The sequence below is a fragment of the Phyllostomus discolor genome, chromosome 8 (genome assembly GCF_004126475.2).
Source record: "Phyllostomus discolor isolate MPI-MPIP mPhyDis1 chromosome 8, mPhyDis1.pri.v3, whole genome shotgun sequence".
Classification (NCBI taxonomy): domain Eukaryota; kingdom Metazoa; phylum Chordata; class Mammalia; order Chiroptera; family Phyllostomidae; genus Phyllostomus; species Phyllostomus discolor.
Genome location: NC_040910.2, coordinates 57,050,648 through 57,074,153, shown reverse-complemented (window position 1 = coordinate 57,074,153; position 23,506 = coordinate 57,050,648). Strand labels below are relative to the sequence as shown.

Here is a 23,506-nt window from a genome sequence, read left to right as displayed (position 1 = left end):
TGTCAAAAACAGTATGGAATTTCCTCAACTACACTGGTACCTCAGTACTTGTCATTAATTCATTCCAGAACTTGTGATGTGTGCTGAAACCAATGGGCACCAAGCAAGCAATGAATGATAAAGCATTTTCTCTTGCAGTGTGGTGTCATGACTCATACAAGTTCTAGCAAGTGTGATGAGTCCCTTCAAGCACCAGTAATAAAACTTTTCCTGTCATCAAAATGCAATGAGTACAGGGTTCAATGAGTTCTGAAGCTGAGGAGTACTGAGGTATGAGTGGAATTAAAAACTGAAGTGTCTTTTGATCCAGCAACCCACTTCTGGGAATATACCTAAAGAATCCTGAAACACCAATTCACACAAAATATATGCACCACTATGTACAAAGCAACATTATTTACAATAGCCAAGATCCGGAAACAGCCCAAGTGTCCATCAGTAGATGAATGGATAAGAAAATTGTGATACATCACACAATGGAATACTGTGTGACCATAAAAAAAAAGAAGGAAATCTTAGTTTTTGCAACAGCAGGGATGGACCTGGAAATTATTATACTAAGTGAAATAAGCCAGTCAGGAAAAGACAAACACCATATGATCTCACTTATAGGGAGAATCCAATGAACAAAACTGACAAACAAAATAGAAACAGAGGCATGGACACATGGAACAGAGTGACAGCTGTCAGAGAGGAGGGGAAAGAAGGAACTGAGTGAAAGAAGATGAAGGGATTAGCCAAAGAACATATATGTGTAACTTGTAGACACAGACAACAGTGTGGTGATGGCCAGAGGGAGGGGGGCAGGGTTTGCGGGGAGGTGGGTAAAGAGGGGAAAATGGGGACATCTGTAATAGTGTCAACTATTTTAAAGTTAATAAAAATGAAAATTTGAACAACACTATAACCAATTAAGTCTAACAGGCATCTATAAAACATTCCCCCAACCAGGTTATATAACCTCAAAGGCACATGGAAAATCCTCAAGGCTAGACCATATGCTAGGCAGTAACAATTTTTAAAAACCCTCAGTAAATTAAAAATATTGAAATAATACAATGTATGTTCTCCAACCACAGTGAAATGAAACAAGAAATCAATAATATAGATTGGCTCAGTGGACTGAGTGCAGACCTGTGGCTCAGTGGACTGAGTGCAGACCTGGAAACAAAAGGGTCCCCGGTTTGATTCCCAGTTCAGGGCACCTACCTGGGCTGCAGGACAGGTCCCCAGTAGGGGGTGTGCAAGAGGCAACTACACAATGTTTCTCTCCCTCTCTCCCTCCCTTCCCCTCTCTCTAAAACCAAATAAAATCTTTTTAAAAATAAAAAGATAAAAAAATTAAAAATCAATGGATCAGAGAATAATTTTAAAATATTAGAAAATAATTTATGTTTGTGCTTCCAAGTGTACCATCAAATGAGTAAAATAATTAACACAATCAGAAAAAATAATTTCAACTCACATATTTATTTGTATATATTCATATATTTAAAATAAGGGACTAGTATACATATATATTACGTATATAAAATAAGCGACTAGTATCTAGAACACAGAGAACTCATAACTCAATAAGAAAAAGATAAATAGCCCTATTAAATATGGGTAAAGAGTGGATTCTTTTAGTTTAAATAAAAAAATTAATTCTACATTTTCTGATTTGATTTTCTTTAATGTGCAAAGGACCTTAATTGGCATTGCTCCTAGTAAAATATACAAATGGAAAAAAGGCAGATGAAAAAATGCTTAACATCATGGGCCATCAGGGAAATGCAAATCAAAACCACATGTAATTTCACTTCACACCCACCAGGATGACAAAATAAAAATGTCAGGAAAGTGTTGGTGAGAAAGTAAAGAAATAGAAAGACTCATACACTACTTAAAAATATAATAATAGTAATAAAAAATAGAAAGAAAAATAATTTGGTAGGTCCTCAAATGGTAAAACAGGGTGAACATATGGTCCAGCAATTCCACAACTTGTATATAGCAAAGAAAAATGAAAACATATGTTTGCGCAAAAATTTACACACAGTGTTTACAGTAGCTCTATTGACAATAGCCACAAGGTGGAAAAAACTCAAATGTCTATCAAATGATGGATGGTAAAGAAAACATAGTATATGCATACACTGGAATATTAAAATATAAAAAGGAATGACATTAAAAGGGTACAAAATGGATACCAAAAAGATATAAAAGGGCTACATGATATAACATGGAATGAACTTTGAAAATACTATACTAAGTCACAAAAGACCACATATATAATCCCATTCATTTGAAATCTCCATAAAAGACAAATGTATAGAGCCATAAAAGATGAGTGGTTGCTTAGGGTTGGGAAGTATATAGGGTAACAGGACAATGATAGAGTGTATGGGGTTTCATTTTGAGGTGACAAAAATGTTCCAAAATTGCCTGTAGAATTTCAGTTGTGCATATCTGTGAATATGCCAACAACTACTGCATTGTAGTCTTTAAATGGGTTAATTAATTATAAGGTATGCAAACTATATCCCAATAAAGCTTAAAATTAATATACAAACTTCCATGCAAATATTAGATTTTATTACTCTAATAAATTCACAGAATGCAATTGCAAGGTCATGTGGTAGTTGTCTTCTTTTCAGTCTTAGGTGGAAATCATCTAGACTTTCACCATTAAATATTAAGTTTGCTGGAGTTTTTTCTTATGTGATTTTTATCAAGTTGAAGAAGTTTGCCTCTATTCCTATTCTTCTGAGAGGTTTTATTATGAATGAGTTAGATTTTCTCAAATGCCTTATGTGTATTAAATGATATCATGTGATTTCTTTATTTAGCATATTAATATAGAGGATTACATTGATTGGCTTTCAAATACCAAACTACTCCTGCACCCATGGAATAAATTCCACCTGGTCATGGTGGAATTTTATATTTTATATATTATTGGATTCTATTATTTTTATATACTTACATATACATTTATATATTATTATATTCTATTATTTCACTAATAGAATATAGTGAACTCTGTATTCTGTAATTTTTGTAACTGTATTGGACAGTTTTCTTTTTATTTTCTACTGTCTTTGGTTTTCACATCAAGGTAATACTATCTTATAAAATGAATTGAGAAGTGTTCCCTTTTCAGTTTTGGGGAATGAAACATATAAAATTCATGTTAATTCTTCTTTAAACATTTACTAGAATATTTAGTAAAATAATCTGGACCTAGGGGTATTTTAGAGGGAGATTTTTTAATTATGAATTTAATTCCCTTAATATACAGAACAATTCCAATTGCATTTCAGGGAATTGATCTATATCATCTAAATTGTCAGATTTAAATGTATAGAAATGTTCATTGTTTTCTATTCCTTTATGAAATGGTTGGTCAGGTGTGACTGTAAGAGATGCAGGAGGGGCTCAGAGGAAAAAATCCAAGGTTTACTATACTCAGAAGCCCTATAGACAGGAGGCATAGCGTGCCATGCAAGCCCACATGGGAAAAACACCAGGATGGTCGAGGCAAAAGACAGAACAGAATGAAAGGTTTAGGCCAAGGCTTTGCCTTCTCTTCTCTTCTCTTCTCTTCTCTTTTTTGGAGTTGTAGGAAAGATAAGGCAGGGCAGGGTGAACAGTTTAGAATTTGCTGGTTTGGGTAATTCCAGCAGGCTCTGGGCCATAGGAATAGGCCTTGTTGCCTGACACCTGGCCCTGGAAAGATTGTAAGAGAAGTATTGCCCTGTGTGGTATACAAGCTAGAAAGAAGTGTGGCTTTGCATTGGTTAGTTTGTATATCAAAGGCATTCTTCCAGCTGCACCACTTGCTCTCTATAAGTATTGATTAACACCAGCAAGGGCAGTCTCTTCCTAGCCAGAAATATTTTTATTAGGGGTATGAAAACACTGTAACACACAGCTTTGTTTATCACAAAAAGTCTTAACTTCTTTATTTTCTTCACTTGCTCAGTTATTTTGGGGTTTTTTTTTTTTCATTTGTTTTTAAAGTGTATTTTATTGATTATGCTATTATAGTTGTCCCAATAGTCCAAACATTCATCCAGACAGAAAAAGTTGGGACAAAGTTGGGAGTTTTGCCTGGAATGCACCTTCCTGCACTGGGCAAGGAAGGTGGCTAAGGTAGGTACTATGCTCTACTGCAATTCTTATAGGCTTTGGATTTGCCTGAGATGTTGGAACTCCTTACCTGCTTCCAGAAGTTCTCCAAGAGCAATTTGGTCCATATCATGTTGTTTAGTTGAAGTTTCTGTGGAAGAATGAAGGCCTCAGTCTTCCTGGTCCACCATCTTGCTGTTCTCATTCTCTTGGGCTTGTAGTTATTTCATTTCAGCACTTGAAATTGTTAATCCTCTGTAGTTTCTCTTGAGAAATCTGCATCATTCAAATTATTTTTTCCTTTATAGATAACGTATTATTTTTCTCTCTAACCTCTTTTGATTTTGTCTTTGACTTTAGTTTTCAAAAGTTTAAAAGTATTATATGTGTTGGTGAGAATTTATTTCGATTTTTACTTTTTGGAATTTACACAGCTTCTTTTTTTTTTAATATATTTTATTGATTATGCTATTACAGTTGTCCCATTTCCCCCCTTCTCTCCCTTCCACCCTGTACCCCCCTCCCACCCACATTTCCCCCTTTAGTTCATGTCCATGTGTCATACTTATGAGTTCTTTAGTTTCTACATTTCCTGTACTATTCTTGCCCTCCCCCTATCTATTTTCAACCTACATTCTATGCTACTTATTCTCTATACCTTTTCCCCCTCTCTCCTCCTCCCACCCCCCTGCTGCTAACCCTCCATGTGCCCTCCATTTCTGTGGTTCTGTTCCTGTTCTAATTGTTTACTTAGTTTCTTTTGGTTTTGCTTTAGGTGTGGTTGTTAATATTTGTGAGTTTGCTCTCCTTTTACTATACATGTCTTTTCTTTATCTTCTTTTCTTAGATAAGTCCCTTTAGCATTTCATAAAATAAGGGCTTGGTGATGATGAACTGCTTTAATTTGACCTTATCTGAAAAGCACTTTATCTTCCCTTCCATTCTAAATGAGAGCTTTGCTGGATAGAGCAATCTGGGATGTAGGTCCTTGTCTTTCATGACCTGGAGTATTTCTTTCCAAGAAATCAGCTGACAGTCTGATGGGAACTCCTTTGTAGGTTACTGTCCCCTTATATCTTGCTGTTTCTAGGATTCTCTCCTTCGTTTTTACCTTGGCTAATGTAATGATGATGTGCCTTGGTGTGTTTCTTCTTGGGTCCAACTTCTTTGGGGCTCTCTGAGCTTCTTGGATTTCTTGGAAGACTGTTCCCTTTGCCAGATTGGGGAAGTTCTCCTTTATTATTTGTTCAAATACGTGCTCAATCTGTTGCTTTTCCCCGTCTGATTCTGGTACCCCTATAATTCGGATATTGGAACGTTTAAAGGTGTCTTGGATGCTCTTAATCTTTTCCTCAATTTTTTGAATTCTTATTTCATCATGCTTTCCTGCTTGGTTGATTCTATCTTCCTTCTGGTCCACTGTAGTGTTTTGGGATTCATATTCCTTCCTTTCACTATTGGCTCTCCTCCGTGTGTCTTCCTGCATCTGTTTTATGGTAATCTGCATTCTTTCATCTAAATTTCGTCCAAAATCAACCAGTTCCGTGAGCTTTCTGATCACCAGTGTTTTGAACTGCGCATCTGATAGATTGGCTAATTCTTGGTCGCTCAAAAGGATGTGTCCTGGGGGACTGATCTGCTCTGTTGAAAACATATTTTTTTCCCCCTGTCTCTCCTTTTTTTTTCCCCGGTCTGGTTGCTCTTGTTACGGTGGGGGGCGGAGTCTTAGGTGCTCACCAGGGCTGGGCACCCCAGTCGCTAGATTGTGACGTTATCTGTGGGGGTGGGGCGGGAGCAGTAGCGGGGTGGGAGAAAACAATGGCAGTAGTTCCGTTCCCCTGGACTCAGACCCTTGTCTGGGCTTCTGGGCCGCGAGTTCTGCCCTGGTCCACAATCGCTACCCCTCTGGGTCTGCCAGCCGCAGCTTGCGTACTCAGGGATCACCGCTGCCTTCTTGCACGCCGGATGGCTTTTGTGCCGATTTCACACCAAACCTTCCCCCGACCTCCGCGCGCCGCCAGCCCTGTGCCCGCCCGGCTTGTCTTCTCCTACCAGTCCGGATGAACGCGTCTACTTCAACTTCTTGGCTGCCAGACTTCCATTCAGATAAATCCTCTGCCGGATCTGGGTGTTATTCTGATAGTAAATTATTGTTGTAAATTATTGGTTTTCTAATCTTGGTTGTATGAGGAGGTACGGTGCGTCCACCTATTCCTCCATCTTGCTGGAAGTGGAATTTACACAGCTTCTTGAATCTGTAGGTTTATGGCTGCTAAACATAAAAATCTTCAATCAGTACTTCAAAAACTTTTCAGGCCCATCTTCTTTTTCCTCTTCCTTCTCAAATTGGATGATATGAATATTAGATATTTTGTTATATTCCCACAGGTATCTAAAGCTTTGTTCTTTTTTTTTTAGTCTATTTCCTCTGTCATTAGGACTGAATAATTTATACTGTGCTATCTTCAACTTCATACATATTATTCTCTGTCCACTCATTTTTGTTCTTAAGCCCATACAGTAATTTCTAAAAATTTAGGTTATTGTATGTTTTTAGATCTAAATTTCCATTTGTTTCTTCTTTATCTCTTTAATTTCTTTGCAGAGACTATTTTTGTTTATTTCAAACACTTTTGTAATTGCTCAATTGAAGTATTTTTTATGATGGCCATGTTAAAATCTTTGTCAGATTATTCTAACATCTTGTCATCAATTTGTTGATGTCTGCTGTCTTTTTTGTTGTTGTTATTGTTCAAGTAATCATCTTGGTTTTTAGTATAACGAAAGTCTTTTATTGAATCATGGACATTTTGGGTATTATGTTATAAAACTGCAGGTCTTTTTTGAACCTCCTACTTCTTCTGGCTTGCTTTAATGCTGCTCTGGGAAAGGAAGAGGAAGTGCCACCTTATTATGGCCATGTCGGGTAAAAGTACAGCTTACCCATTTGGCCTCCCTAACATCCAAGGAGGTAAGGATCCCATTTTCATTGCTTGGTAGGGACAGTATTTCTAGCTCTGCACCAGGCCTTCACTGATATAACTGAGGCTGTAAGGGTATCTTCTTACTGCTATTTGATCTCCAATGATGCCATGGGATGGGAACATGGCCTAATTACTGCTGAGCAAGGGTAAAAGTTGTTACGGCATTAGGCTTCCTCTGTCACCACCCCAGCAGGGAGTAGGAGGGATTCTTTCCTACTACTGAATGGGAGTGGAGGGTGTCCAGGTTCCCCACATGGTCTCCACTATTATTGCTGGGATGGTGGATGTTATTACCAGCCAGCATGTCTGGATGTCTTACCAGTTGGCCTCCTCTGACACCACTCCACAGGAACTTATGGCCCCTCTTTACAAGCTCACAAAGGTGGAAGTCTTGGCTTCCCACTCTGCTTTTCTTGGTGTATGTACAGACCAATATTTTCTGTTGTTTGGCTAGAGTAGAATGAATATCATCTAAGATTTTTTGTCTTACTAGAGAACCCCTTTCATGGTCCTTTGCCTAAAGAAACCTGGCTCTGGCCTTCTGGTCAAGATGGACGCATAGATAGACACACTGTGCCTCCTCACACAAACAAAAGAAAGGCAACAACAAATTAAAAAAAAAAACAGAACTTACAGAAAATTAAACTGCATGGAAGTCTGACAACCGAGGAGTTAAAGAAGAAACATTCATCCAGACAGGTAGGAGGGGCAGAGGTCACCAGCCAGGCAGAGAGGACTTGCGGCAAGCCAATGGCTAAAGGACCAGGTCTGGCAAGGCAGTGGCTGGTGAACATGGTGGCCCCACATTCACATGCAAATAAACTGGGAGGAACAACTGGGGAGTGAGATAAACCATGCAGCCCAGGGTTCCAGTGCTGGGAATTAAAGCCTCAAGCCTCTGATTGATAACACCTGTGGGGATTGAGTCAGCATCAGGAGAAACTCCCACACTCACAGGAGAGTTCATTGGAGAGACCAAAGGGGTCCTGGAATGTACACAAATCCACCCACCCAGGAATCAGCATGAGAAGGGCCCAGTTTGATTGTGGATAGCAGGGGAAGTGACTGAAAACTGGCGGAGAGCCAAGTAGGTGGCACTATTCCCTCTCAGACCCTTCCCCCACATACAGCGTCACAACACAGTGACACAGGTGGCCCTGCCCTGGTGAACACCTACAGCTCTGCCCCTTACTATATAAAAGGCATACCAAGCAAAAAAACAAAAAAAAAACAAAAAACAAAAAAACGGACCAAATGAAAGAACAGATTAAAGCTCCAGAAAAAATACAACTAAGCAACAAAGAGATAGCCAACTTATCTGATGCACAGTTCAAAACACTGGTAACCAGAATGCTCACAGAAATAGTTGAGTATGGTTGCAAATTAGATTAAAAAATGAAGGCTATGCTAACAGAAATAAAATAAAATGCACAGGAAACCAACAGTGACAGGAAGGAAACCAAGACTGACATCAACGGTGTGGATGAGAAGGAAGAAACAAACATTCAATAAGAACAGAATGAAGAAACAAGAATTCAAAAAAAATGAGGAGGAGCTTAGGAAACTCTGGGATAATTTATGGTTCCAACATCTGAATCACAGGGGTGCCACAAGGAGAAGAGTGACACCAAGAAATTGAAAACTTTTTGAACAAATAATGAAGGAGAACTTTCCCAATCTTGCAAAGGAAATAGACTTCTAGGAAGTCCAGGAAGCTCAGAGTGTGCCAAAGAAGTTGGACCCAAGGAGGAACACACCAAGACACATCATAATTACATTAGCCAAGAATAAAGATAAAGAGAGAATCTTAAAGGCAGCAAGAGAAAAAGAGACAGTTACCTACAAAGGAGTTCCCATCAGACTGTCAGCTGATTTCTCAAAATAGAAATACTCAAAAATATTCAAAGTCATGAAAGGCAAGGACCTACATCCCAGATTGCTCTATCCAGCAAAGCTATCATTTAGAATGGAAGGGCAGATAAAGTGCTTCTCAGATAAGTTCAAGTTAAAGGAACTCATCATCACCAAACCCTTATTATATGAAATGTTAAAGGAACTTATCTAAGAAAAGGAAGATAAAAAATATGAATGGTAAAATGACAGCAAATTCACAATTATTAACAAATGAACCTTAAAAAAAAGGCAAACTAAGCCAACAACTAGAACAGGAACAGAACCACAGAAATGGAGATCACATGGAGAGTTACCAACAGGGGAGTGGGAGGGGGAGAGATGGGGGAAGGTACAGAGAATAAGTAGCATAGACGGTAGGTAGAAAATAGACAGGGGGAGGACAAGAATAGTATAGGAAATATAGAAGCCAAAGAACTTATATGTATGACCCATGGACATGAACTAAAGGGGGGGAATGTGGGTGGGAGGGGAATAAAGGGGAGAAAATGGCACAACTGTAATAGCGTAATCAATAAAATATATTTTTTAAAAAAAGAAATCTGGCTCTTGTTAGAGCTTTCTAATTTTGTATGTATGTCTGTGTCTATTGGTATTTCTGGCCTCCCACCATCTTCAGCTGCAAGTTTGGGATATGTGAGACAAAGAGAATCACCATATTATTTCTCCTGTCTTGAAGTTCCTATCTGGCCTATCTTCCTCTCTCCACTCTTCAGAGACTCCTTATGTTTGTTCTCTATCAATATCACACAGGAATTTTAGATGTATTAGTGGGATATAGGGAAAAGTCTATCTGTCTACTCCATCTTCCTAGAGCAATTTGATTTTTATGTTAAAAATTTGAGTTCATAGCCCTGACTGGCATGGCTCAGTGGATTGATTGTGGGCTGCGAACCAAAGTGTCGCAGGTTTGATTCCCAGTCAGGGCACATGCCTGGGTTGCAGGGCACGACCCCCAGCAACCACACATTGATGTTTCTCTCTCTCTTTCTCCCTCCCTTCCCTCTCTGAAAATAAATGAATAAAATCTTAAAAAAGAATTTCAAAAAAATTTGAGTTCATAATGGAGAACCTAATTATTTATTTTATCTAACACTATAGGCCAATATTATTACTAAGACTATGACTGTAAGAAATAATAGAATTTCTTTAGTTCTTTTTGTGTTCATCTCAACTTATCTTGGTGTTTTTATACAAAACAGTGTAAGAGGAACATTTAAAATTTTTAATAGGTCTACACCAATAGGAACCAAAAGCAGGGTATGAAACAATACAGTGGAACCTCTAGAGTTAAAAACACCAGAAACTGTGTAACTTGAAGTGGAATGGGGGCAAGAAAACACACAACTCTTTTGACTTTTTGTTCAATGTTCTCATAGACAGTTATCTCTCAAAAAGTAAAAAAAAAAAAAAAATTACAGCTTGTGGAAATCAGATTCCTCAAACAACTGATGTTGTAACCTGAAGTGTACTGACATATAATACTATATTTTCTGACTTTGAAACCATAATTGCACTTTAATTTTGAAAAAATATAACATTGTCAGCTTTAAGCATTTTAGCATCCATGGTATTTGGTAAAAGACCAGGACAACTGTCAGGCACCAATATTAGAGCTATCCTCTGTTCCTTTTTGTCGTTGTTTTTTTGTTTGTTTGTTTTTTGCTAAAATCCTCAACAAAATCTGTTCTTTTTTAACTTCTCACTAGGAACATTTCTCACAGACTCTCCCAAACTCCTACTTCCAAGGACCAGCCATTTAGTCAGTTTTTCAAGCCAGAAATTATCAAATCGTCTTTGAACCTTACATCCCAGTACACATTCTTTGCAAAACGGTCTTCAAATTGGCCATTTGTTCCTCAGAAATATACAGTGATTTAATATCTTAAGGATCATATCTAAACTTGTATAGTCTCAGACAGTATATAGTATATGATAACCTACCTCTAGCTTACCCTGGCAATATTATTTTTAATTTTCTCCTATCAGAAGCCCTTTGTACTCACAATGTTCATTTCCCTACTGGTCCCTACAAATGTATTTACTCTCCCTTTGAGCATTTTGCTGCTTTGATACTCTGGTCCTTGTCTTCCCCATACCCTGTAGGTATCACAATTCCATCCATTCTTCAAATTTAGATGACAAAGAAATTCTCTCAGTTCCTGGAATACAACTTTATTACTTCATTGGGCCTCTCTTTATTAATAAAGAAATCTGATCTTATACACACATACATATATAAAATACATCATGACCAAGTAGGATTTTTTCCAGAAACAACATTGGTAATTCCCTATTAAAAGTAGAAAGAGAAAAACACCATGATCATTTCAGTCAGTGGAGAAAGAGAATGACAAAATACTACTCCCATGTATGACAAAAACACCCAGCACACTAGAAATACAAGGAAATGTCCTATATTGATAACAGATATCCACAAATTAAAGCCAACATCATATTAAGTGACCTTAAAAACAGAATGTTATCATTTACATTCAACATTGGACTGGCCTGTGCTATATAGTACTATAACATAAAAAATAATTTTAAGGTATCACAAGTAGAAAAGAAAAATAAAACAGCCATTATTTACAGATGATTGTTTATGCAAAAGATCCCAAAAGAATCTACAAACCAACTATTAGAAAACATTGAATATAAACTGAAAGGTTACTGTATATGAGGTCAATATATAAAAATGTATTTCTATGCACTGATAACAAATTGGAAAGTGAAGTTTAAAAAAACTATTTCCAATAGTGCAGTGAGTATATCATGTTCTCTCCTTCCTCCTTGCCATTCCTTCAAAACTTTTCCCCTGATGTGAACTGCTATTGAACTCTTACATATTTTTTTCCAGAATCTGTTCACACTTATCACTCTGTGAAAGCATTCTTTCTTCATAAGTCGCTTTTAAATCTTTAACTTGCCAGGAAATTATTTTCTTAAAAACAAAAGTAACACAGATACAAAACATGTAAAACTGATAAAAATAGAGCTTTCTTACCAAAATAAGAGTATGGGGTAAACTCAGAGCCACAACTTCCTAAACCTCTAAAGTTCAGATTGAAACTCAATAATTGAATATTTTGTTTAGCAACCACAGACCTCCAAAATTTCTACTACAACCAACATCTTAAAAACAAGAGGTCTTTCTCCTGCTTTGCAGAAAATAAGGTCAGTAGGCAGAAATTCCTCACCTCCAAATCAAATTTTATCTGCATCTCCATCTTTCTATAGGCTTTTCCCTCCAGCCAAAAATAAGGTAACTCCTCCATCTATGTGCTAAATCCATCATTAAGTCTCAAAAAATTTGTTCCACTCAACACTCTTAATTTAACCTCAGTATATGCATATAAATGGCCCAGTCATTAATACAAAAAAGCTCCCTAAATTATTTTCTTCTCTCTAAATACAGATTTTCCTTCCCTTCAGTTAAACATTTTTCCATTTTTTAAAATATATTTTATTGATTATGCTATTACAGTTGTCCAATTTTCCCCCCTTCACTCCTCTCTGCCCTGCAACCCCCTCCCACCCACATTCACCCCCTTTAGTTCATGTCCATGGGTCATACATATAAGTTCTTTGGCTTCTACACTTCCCATACTATTCTTACCCTCCCCCTGTCTATTTTCTACCTACCATCTATGCTACTTATTTTCTGTACCTTCCCCCCTCTCTCCCCCTCCTAATCCTCTGTTGCTAACCCTCAGTGTGATCTCCATTTCTGTGGTTCTGTTCTTGTTCTAGTTGTTTGCTTAGTTTGCTCTTGTTTTTGTTTCAGGTATGGTTGTTAATAATTGTGAGTTTGCTGTCATTTTACTGTTCATATTTTTTATCTTCTTTTTCCTAGATAAATCCCTTTAACATTTCACATAATAAGGGCTTGATGATGATGAACTCCTTTAACTTGAACTTATCTGAGAAGCACTTTATCTGCCCTTCCATTCTAAATGAAATCTTTGCTGGATAGAGCAATCTTGGGTGTAGGTCCTTACCTTTCATGACTTGGAATACTTCTTTCTATCTCCTTCTTACCTGTAAGTTCTCTTTTAAGAAATCAACTGAGTTTTTTGGGAACTCCTTTGTAGGTTACTGTCTCCTTATCTCTCCCTGCTTCTAGGATTCTCTCCTTCATTTTTACCTTGGCTAATGTAATTATGATGTGTCTTGGTGTGTTCCTCCTTGGGTCCAACTTCTTTGAGACTCTGAGCTTCCTGGACTTCCTGGAAGTTATTTCCTTTGCCAGATTAGGGGGGTTCTCCTTCATTATTTGTTCAAATAACTTTTCAATTTGTTGCTCTTCCTCTTCCCCTTCTGGTACCCCTATAATTCAGATGTTGGAACATTTAAAGATGTCCTGGAGGTTCCTAAGCCTCTCCTCATTTTTTTAAATTCCTGTTTCTTCATTCTCTTCTGACTGGATGTTTCTTTCTTCCTCCTGGTCCACACTGTTGATGTGAGTTCCAGTTTCCTTCCCATCACTATTGGTTTCCTGTACATTTTCCTTTATTTCACTTAGCATAGCCTTCATTTCTTAATCTAATTTGCAACAATATTCTACCATTTCTGTGAGCACCCCGATTACCAGTGTTTTGAACTGTGCATCTGATAGGTTGGCTATCTCTTCATTGCCTAGTTGTATTTTTTCTGGAGCTTTGATCTGTTCTTTTGTTTGGGCCATTTGTTCTGTGTTGGTAAGCCTGTTACATAGTAAGGGGCAGAGCCTTAGGTGTTCCCCAGGGCAGGGCCACCTGTGTCACTGCATTGTGACACCATATGTGGTGAAGGGGTCCATGAGGGAACAATGGCACTTGCTCCACTCTCTGCCACATTTCAGTCACTTCCCCTGCTTCTCACAAGCAACTTGGGCCCTTATGGTGCTGATTCCCACATGGGTGGGCTTGTGCACATTCTAGGACCCTGTGGGTCTCTCCAATGAACTCTGGGAGTCTGGGAGTTCCTGTGAGGCTTGGAGTTTCTCCCACTGCTGCCTCAACCTTGACAGGTGTTTTCAATCTGTGGTTTGAGGCTTTATTTCCTGGTGCTGGGGCCCTGGGTTGCGCAGTTCATCACGTTCCCCAGTTGTTTCTCCCAGTTTATCTGCATGTGATTGTGGGGCTGCCTGCTCCACCAATAGCCACCTTGCCAACCAGCTGCAGCCTTGCCCACCCCGCTCCACAATCCGCCACCTTGCTGGGTCCACCAGCTGCGGCCTTGCCAACCCTGGTCCTCCAGCCACCACCTTTCTGTGAGTCCTCTCCTTCCAGCTGCCTGTCTCCACCCCTCCTACCTGTCTGGATGAGTATGTCTGCTTTAACTCCTTGGTTGTCAGACTTCAATACAGTTCAATTTTCTGTCAGTTCTGGTTGTTTTTTGTTTTTAAATTGTTTTTTCTCCTTCTTTTGATTGTGAAAGGAGGTGCAGTGTTTCTACCTACACCTCTATCTTGGCTTGAAATCCCCATTTAAATTTCTTGAAACATAGTCTAAAACAGTCTACTAGTTCTGACCTTCCTATTAATAATCTAATCTATCATACTCTGACTTCTTTTCACCCTAATTCACTGAAATTGCTCTTGCCAACGTCTGCAATGCTCTCCTAGTCACCAATTCCAATTGACTCTCCCTATTACTTAATTTGTAGTACCTGAAACTACTGACCCTCTGAGATTCATTTGTCCTTAGGGCTCAGTGCCACTATTCTTCTGGCTTCACTCCTACCTGCATGGCCATTCCTTTTCATCTTAGTTCAATTCCTTTTCTTACATCAACTCCTTATATACTGATGATTTCCTGGGTTATACCCATGATCCCTTTGGTTCTCATTCTAATCTGTACACTCTGCTGGCCAATTTCATGTACCATGGTTTTGACTACCACCTATATTTTAATTATCCATAATGCTAGTCATCTGGTCAACAATTCCCTTTTAGATCTGTACAACCAACTTAACATGTGTAAAACTAAACTTGCTCATTCCCTGTATTTTCTACTTAGTGCATGGCACAACCATCCCATCCATCCAGTTAATTAGGCAGAACCCTGCTTTTCTTCTCACATCACCTCTCCCAATTATTTGATTGCAAAAACCAAGCCCTATTTTACCACATTAATATCTGTCACATAGTCTTCACTCCTTGAGTGGAGAGCCTCATTTACCTATCATTCAAATTACTATAACAGCCCATACTTCTAGGCTTCAGTCTTCTCAGCAGTCTTCAACCTCCTAGGTTCATTATTTACACATCGTTGCCAGAACAATTTTGCCCACATAAAATCTTTCACTGGTTCCATAAATTTCAGAATCAAAATCAATTCCTTAGCATGGAAAATAAGACCTTTGGTTATCTGACCTCTGGCTCCTCAAGCTTTAACACCAGTCATTCTCATCACTTAACCTATGTCCTACAAACATACCATGATGTCAGCTTTGCATAGTTTGAAGTACTCATCTCATGCTGGAAAATTTATATTATTTTTCCAAAACTGGGTTTAGGCATCACTGTTTTGGAACACTAACTCTGGTCTTTCCAGGCCCCTTTGGCTAAGCTCCTTCTTTCTGCATCCTGCACAAATCTCTACAATTTGTATGTTACATAACATAGTATCACAATAACATCTATCTCCTTGTGAAAATCCTTTAGCACATAATCTGCTGACTCATTTGTCATTCCCTTTAATGCTGTCCTCTTGTCCCCTCAATTCATGACTTCTTCAAGTCAGTGCCTGTTTCTTCTGCACAATTTCTGGTGCCTGGGAGAGAACCTGACTCAGACCTGATGATAAACAACCATTTACTGGGTAAACCAGTTCCAGAGATTAGAATGATTTCCCTTCTTTCTTTTTCCTTCTCAATCTGAAATTTGTTAAAACTAGCAGCCCAAGTGCCCATCATACATGAGTGAATTAAAAAGCTATGGTACATTTACACAATGTAATACTACTCAGCCATAAAAAAAGGAAAGCTTACCCTAATTTATGACAGCATGGATAGACTTGGAGAACATTATGCTAAGTGAAATAAGCCAGTCAAAGAAAGACAGATACCATATACTTTCACTCATATGTGGAAGCTAATGAACTAAATAAACAGGCAAAATAGAGATAGACTCAGATAGAGATCAGGTGGACAGTTATTGGGGGAGTGGAATAAAGTAACTGAGCAAAAAAGAAAAAGGAAAAATCTCAGGGACAGGAACAACAGTGTGGTGACTGTCAGGAGAAGAGGAGTTGGTGGGAAAGTATAGTAGGGTACACAGGGGATACATGGTGATGGACAGAGACTTGACTTGGGGTGGTGAACACACAATACAGTATACAGATGATGTGCTGTGGAATTGTGCACCTGAAACCTGTATAATTTTGTTGAGCAGTGTCACCCCAATAAATTCAATAAAAAGGAAAAAAGTGATAAAGGACATTAGTGGAAAAAATAATTATCAGATGCCCAATAACAGCCACAAAAAAAATAAAAATAAAACCTAGGCAACCTCAAGTGGGAAAATTTTTATTTCATGAAAATGATTCCTTTTCAAAACTTTGCCATGGGTGATAAGTTCTTTAAACTATTTCTTAGGACTAGAATATCTTTTGCAGCCAAGAAAGAAAATATTAAAAGTTTTAACCTTGATTGCCTAATCAAACTATATTTTGTTCTATTTAAATTATCTAACATGCTGTTCAAAACATACAAAGCATAATGAAAATATGACTTCAAAGAAACAAAGAAAAATAATTCTTAGAACAAAATTAGAAATTGTGTAAAATTTGGGGGAGATTATTAGGTATAGTTTCAATGTAACTAGAAGAATAAAGGAGAAAGAGAAGACATTTTTTCTCTTTTTAGAGAAAACTACACACAGTTTAAAATAGTTCAGGAAAACACAAATTCAAGATCTTGAGGTAGTTTAGGACTTCTGCCAAGATAAGGTGTAGACACACTTTGCCTCCATGCACAACCAAAAGAAGGATGACAACAATTTTAAAAACAAAAAATAACCAGAACTGCCAGAAAACTGAACTGTATGGAGGTCTGATAACCAAGAAGTTAAAGAAGAAACATTCATTCAGACTGGTAGGATTGGAGGAGCCAGGCCACTGGGGGTAGGGAGAGGACCTGTGGCAAGGCAGCAGGAGAACGAGTGGTCCCACATTTGCATGTGGACAAACTGGAAAGAACAACTGGGGAGTGAGATAGACTGTGAAACCCTGGGTCCCAGAGTGGGGAAATAAAGCCTCAAAACCTCTGGCTGTAAAAACCTGTGGGGTTGCAGTGGCGGGAGAAACTCGCAGCCTCACAGGAGAGTAGATTGGAGAGACCCATAGGGTCCTGGAATGTACACAAAACAACCCACACTGGAATCAGCACCAGAAGGACCCAAATTGCTTGTAAGTAGCAGGACAAGTGACTGAAAGCTGCTGAGAGCTGAGCATCATTGTTCCACAATGCAGCAAAATGGGTTGTCCCATCCTGGCAAATACATAAAGCTCTACCCCTTACATTGTAACAGGTGCGCCGAGACAAAGAAATATGGCCCAAATGAAAGAATAGAACAAAGCCCCCAAAATAAAACTAAGCAATGAAGAGGTAGACAATGCACAGTTTAAAACACTGGTAATCAGGATACTCACAGAAATGGTTGAGTATGGTTGCAAAATGGAGGAAAAAGTGAAGGCTATGCAAAGTGAAAAAAAGAAAAATATACAGGGAACCAACAGTAAAGGGGAGGAAACCAGGACTCAAATCATTGATTTGGAACAGAAGGAACAAAGATACATTCAACCAGAACAGAATGAAGAAATAAGAATTCAAAAAAATGAGGAGAGACTTAGGAACCTCCAGGACAATTTCAAACACTCCAACATCCGAATCTGGGGTGGGACCAGGAGGAGAAGAGGAAGAGCAAGAACTGGAAAACTTATCTGAAAAATTAGTGAAGAACATCCCTAATCTGGCAAAGGAGAGAGACTTCCAGGAAGTCCAGGAAGCCCAGAGAGTCCCCAAAAAGTTGGAACCAAGGAAGCACACACCAAGACACATCATAATTGCATTACCCAAGAATAAAGATAAGGAGGGAATCTTAAAAACAAGAGAAAAGGAGACAGTTACCTCTACAAAGGAGTTCCCATAAGGCTCTCGGGTGATTTCTCAAAAGAAACCTTGCAGGCAAGAAGGGGCTGGAAAGAAGTATTCAAAGTCATGAAAGGCAAGGACCTACATCCAAGATTACTCTACCCAGAAAAGCTATCATTTAAAATGGAAGGGCAGAAAAAGTGCTTCCCAGATATGGTCAAGTTAAAGGAATTCATCATCACCAAGCCTTTATCATATGAAATGTTAAAGAGACTTATCAAAAAAATGACAAAAAATATGAACTTCAAAATGATGACAAACACAACTGTATCAACAACTGAACCTAGAAAAGAAAGAAAGAACAAACTAAGCAACTAGAACAGGAACAGAATCACAGAAATGGAGATCACATGGAGGGTTATCAGTAGGGAGGGGATGGGGGAGGATGCAGGAAAAGGTACAGGGAATAGGAAGCATAAATGGTAGGTACAAAATAGACAGGGGGAGGTTAAAAATAGTATAGGAAATGGAGAAGCCGAAGAACTTATATATATGACCCATGGACATGAACTTGGTGGGGGAATGCTGGTGAGAGGGGAGGTGCAGGGCAGAGGGGAATAAAGGGGAGAGAAAATGGGACAAATATAATAGCATAGTCAATGAAATATATTTTTAAAAAGATAGAAAAAAGAGCTTGAGGTAGTTTACAATTTGTTTTTATCTATTATTTTGTCCTTTGCTTTAAAAATGAATATATTTTAATATCAATTGTTTGCTGTTAAAATGTTTGTTGTAATAAATATGCTTATATAGTTGGTATCTTTCTGGGGTTTTTTTTTTTTTCAGTATAGAAGTCTTTTATTTTTTCCTCACTTATCATGCCATGAATTCTTAGGGAATGGGTTCCAACAGCTCAGGCTCCTTTTCATTAGTTCTCACAAAGTGTGCTTCTCTGAGTGAAGCAGGCTGATGCTCTAGCTGAACCCAGGTACCTTTCTCCTTGGCTTCCTTCTTTTTCTGATCATTTTTCTTCACACGTTTCAGGAAACTATCTCAACTCTTCAAGTGCTTAATATGCTCAATTTGTATATTAATTCTCTTGGCAAGAATCTTGCCCTTGTTTACAATGTCCACCGCACACTGGGTGACATTCTAGACTCTTCCAGTTTTGCCATGGTGACATTTGTGGGGCACTCCTTTCTGAACAGTGCCCATTCCCTTGACATCTACAATATCACCTTTCTTGTAGATCCATATGTATGTAGCCAAAGGAAAAACTCTGTGTTTTCTAAAAGGCCTAGAGAATATGTAACAGGTACCTCTCCTCTTTCCCTTTGTGTTAGTCATTTTGGCGAATTACTGGAAGATAGCAGTTCCAGCCGGAAAAAAAAGTAGTTGGGTGTCTTTCTAATGAAAGTTAGCATGTCTTTACTGAGATTTTTCTCTTATTTATATATCATATAGTAGTTTATAATGCTATATAAGGACAGAAAAACCCTTTAATCTTACAAGTGATCAAAAACAATATTTGTGATTGTGATTTGCCTCAGAATATTTGAAAGTGACTGACAGATATGAAAGCTTTCCATATATTTGTTAGTCACAGTTAATCCTTAGAATAACAGATAAGGAATAAATTAAAATAGAAGGTACTTTTCTATTCATTACATTTACTAAATAAATCTCAAGTGAGCAAACTCTGATGAGCTTTGGTTTGACTTGCACACATGCAAATCTACTACCAAGGGGTCCTCTTCAATGTGAATTTTATAATGATTAGTAAGAGATGTCCTCTGGCTGAAGAGTTTCCCACATGTATTACACTGATAGGGTTTTTCTCCAGTATGAATTCTCTGATGTGCAATAAGTGATGAGATCTGTCTAAAAGTTTTCCCACATATATTACATTTAAAGGGTTCCTCTCCTGTATGAATTATTTAATGTTGAATTAGAGCTGCACTTTAGCCAAAAGATACCCCACATTCCAGACATCGACGTGGTTTCTCTCCTGTATGAATTCTCTGGTGATTATTAAGGGATGAGCTACACCAGAATGTCTTCCCACACTCATTATATTTATAGGGTCTTTCTCCAGTGTTCATTCTCTGCTGTTGAATGAGAGCTGAACTTCATTAGAAGGCTTTCCCACACAATTTACATTTACATGGTTTCTCTCCAGTATGAATTCTGTCATGAGTAAGTGTACAGTGGGAACTTAAGGCTTTACCACATTCATTATAACTATACAGTTTCTCTAGAGTATGTATTATTTGGTGTCTATTAAGTCATGAAGTTGAAGTGAAGTCTTTTCCACATTCATTACATCAATAGGGCTTTTTTCCAGTGTGAATTCTTTCATGTTGAATAAGAGATGCACTCTGACTGAAGGCTCTCCTACATTCACTACATTTAAAAGGTTTCTCTCCTATATGAATTTTCTGATAACAAAGGAATGAGCTAGAGTTAAAGGTGTTGCCACATTCATTACATAAATAGGACTTCTTTCTGAAATGAATTCTCTGACATCCATAAAGGGATATGCTACAACTGGATGCCTTCCTGCCTGGATTATATTTATGGGGATTCTCTTGAGCATGGGTTTTTTGGGGTTTTGTTTTTGTTTTGTTTTGGGGGGTTTTTCGGTGTAAAAAAAAAGTCAGATCTCCTGGTGAAGGATTTACCACATTCTTTACATCTATAGGGTTTTTCCATAGTGTAGGTTCATAGGTGTTTACAAAGGGATGCACTATGATCGAAGGCTTTCCCACATTCTTTACATATATAGGGTTTCTCTATAGTATCTGTTCTTTGATGTTGAATAAGAGCTGAACTTTGGCTGAAGGCTTTCAAACATTCTTCATATTTAAATAATTTCTCTCCAGAATGTTTTTTCTGATGTTTATAAAGGAATGAACTATGAATGAAGGCCTTTTCACATATATTACATTTATAACCTTTCCCTGCTATCTTAATTTTTGGTTGGTTAAGCAAATTTGAATTCTGCTTAAATCTGTTTCTTTGTATTTCATATTTTGAGGGTGTTTTATCTCTAGCAACCTTCTATTGCTTAACAAAGACAGATTTCAGACTGAAATTTTGACCAAAGTCAATATTTTTATGGTTTCTTTCTACAATGCTGATTTTCTTATGGGGGATTGAAATTATTTGTAAACTTTCATTTTTGTTCCTCTGCTTCTTTAGTTTGTCTTTGTACATGCATGGTTTTTCTGATAAGAAATTCCAGAGTTCACCTTTTGAGTGTTTTCCTTCTCAGCCCCAAAAATGATGAGTCTTATGTTTGCATTGGTTTTGTGGTTTTAGGACTGCTCTTATTTCCTGGAAAAAGAAACTGCCAATGACTCATGTGGTTGGCTAAGACTAAATCTTTAGAAAGAATATTAATATATAAATAAGGGCTTGCTTTCTGGCTAATACATATTAGCAAGATGAAAAAATAAGAAATTAACACTGTATAAGACAGTAAAAGAATAAAGCTCATTTACAGAAAATGAGACTGTGACAGTACCCAGGAGAACAGAGAATAGAGAGAGGAGCTAGGAGTATGAATTTGGATGTGCAGTTTGGTATCTGAAGCCTATGATAGACTTGCAAATTATCTCCATAACATGGGTCTCATTTCTGCAATAATTTCCAATCTTAAATGTCTTGTCTCTTATTCCAACACGCTCAAATTTTCTGTAGGCTTCAGATGCAGTTCCAGTGTTAACTCATCTCTGCACCCTTCTTGACTAAGCTCCAACAATCCATTCCCCTTATTATACTGCTTACTACAGTACATTATAATGTATGTACCTAATAGGAAAAATATGAATGTATCCAGAGACAATGACAAAAACTTTTTTAAATCAGCACCAGTGATAATAAAATGTTCAAGAAAATAGGAAATTAGGGATGCTTCCTCAACATAAAATAGTCCTAAAGTCTATTAGAACTATTCTAATAGTTCTAATTAAGATTCCTATCTTAATTAATGAAGAAACACTAGAGGCATTTCCACCATGGTCAAGAACAAGGCAATGATGACCATTATTTTCACTTCTAATCAACAGTCTACTAGATGTTTTATCCAATACAATTACACAAAATTGTGTAAAATCAATTAGAGGCATAAAGAAGAAACAAAACTACCTCAGTTTGCTGATGATATAATACTATATATTTTTTAAGAATTTTATTTATTTGTTTGTTTGTTTGTTTGTTTGTTTGTTTTTAGAGAGGAAGGAAGGGAGAGAGGCACAGAAACATCATTCAGATGCCTTCCATATGTGCCCTGACTGGGGACCAAACCTGCAACCCAGGCATGTGCCCTGACCGGGAATTGAACCAACAACCTTTTGCCTTGCTGGACAACACCAAACCAACTGAGCTATGCCAGTCAGGGCTATAATAATACTATATTTTAAAATCAGAGAACCAATGGTAACAGTTGGTCAGTAATGTAGCATGATATAAAATCAACACACTCAAATCAATAACCTTTATTTATTTTAACAAAGAATTTCAAGTATAAGAAACATGAAAAACAAAAAAATGAAGAAAATTGTAAAAGTTAAAGTGTGCCTAAACAAAAAGAAACTTTATTTTTTCTTTTTATTGAAATTATTGGAGTGATATTGGTTAATAAAATTATATGGGTTTCAATTGTACAATTCTATAATACACTATCTCTATATTGTATTGTGTCCACCACACAAAGTAGTCTCCTTCCATCTCCATTTATTCACCTTATACCCTCTTCTACTTCCTCCCACCCCCTTTTCTGCCCAGCAATCACCATACTGTTGCATATAAGTTTTTTGTTTGCTTTGCTTAATCCCTTCACCTTTTTCATCCAGCCCTGCAACCCTCTTCTCTGAGAGCTCTCAGACTGTTCTTTGTATCTATGAGTCTGTTTGTATTTTGTTCAGAAACTCTCCTATTCCCTAAACAACAAAACAAACAAGCAAGCAAAATATAACCAGAGACTTGGAAATAAAGAACAAAATGACAGTAACCAGAGCGGAGAAAGGAGGGGAATAATGGGGCAAAGAAGGGGAAGGGTTATCAAGGAACATGTATAAAGGACCCACGGACAAAGACAACAGAGGAGGGGGGATTGACTGTGGGTGGGTAGGGCGGCGGAGAGTAATGGAGACAAAACGGTGACAGCTGTAATTGAACAATAAAAAAAGAAATGCTCCTATTCTTTTCAAGATTTTATTTATTTATTTTTAGACAGAGGGGAAGGAAGGGAGAAAGACAAGGAAAGAAACATCAGTGTGTGGTTGCTTCTCATGTGCCCCCTACTGGGGACCTGGCCCACAACCTAAGCATGTGCCCTGACTGGGAATCAAACCAGCGACCCTTTGGTTTGAGGGCTGGTACTGAATCCACGGAACCACACCAGCCAGGGCAAAACT

General features: G+C 37.8%; 2 protein-coding genes and 1 pseudogene across 3 annotated transcripts in view; all 3 read right to left on the bottom strand.

Annotated features, from left to right (window-relative positions):
- Window positions 1–23,506, bottom strand: part of ZFP2 (ZFP2 zinc finger protein) — a 67,284-nt gene that overhangs the window by 29,814 nt on the left and 13,964 nt on the right. The window lies entirely within an intron of this gene.
- Window positions 1–23,506, bottom strand: part of ZNF879 (zinc finger protein 879) — a 175,669-nt gene that overhangs the window by 138,226 nt on the left and 13,937 nt on the right. The window lies entirely within an intron of this gene.
- Window positions 18,963–19,467, bottom strand: LOC114515024 (annotated as a pseudogene).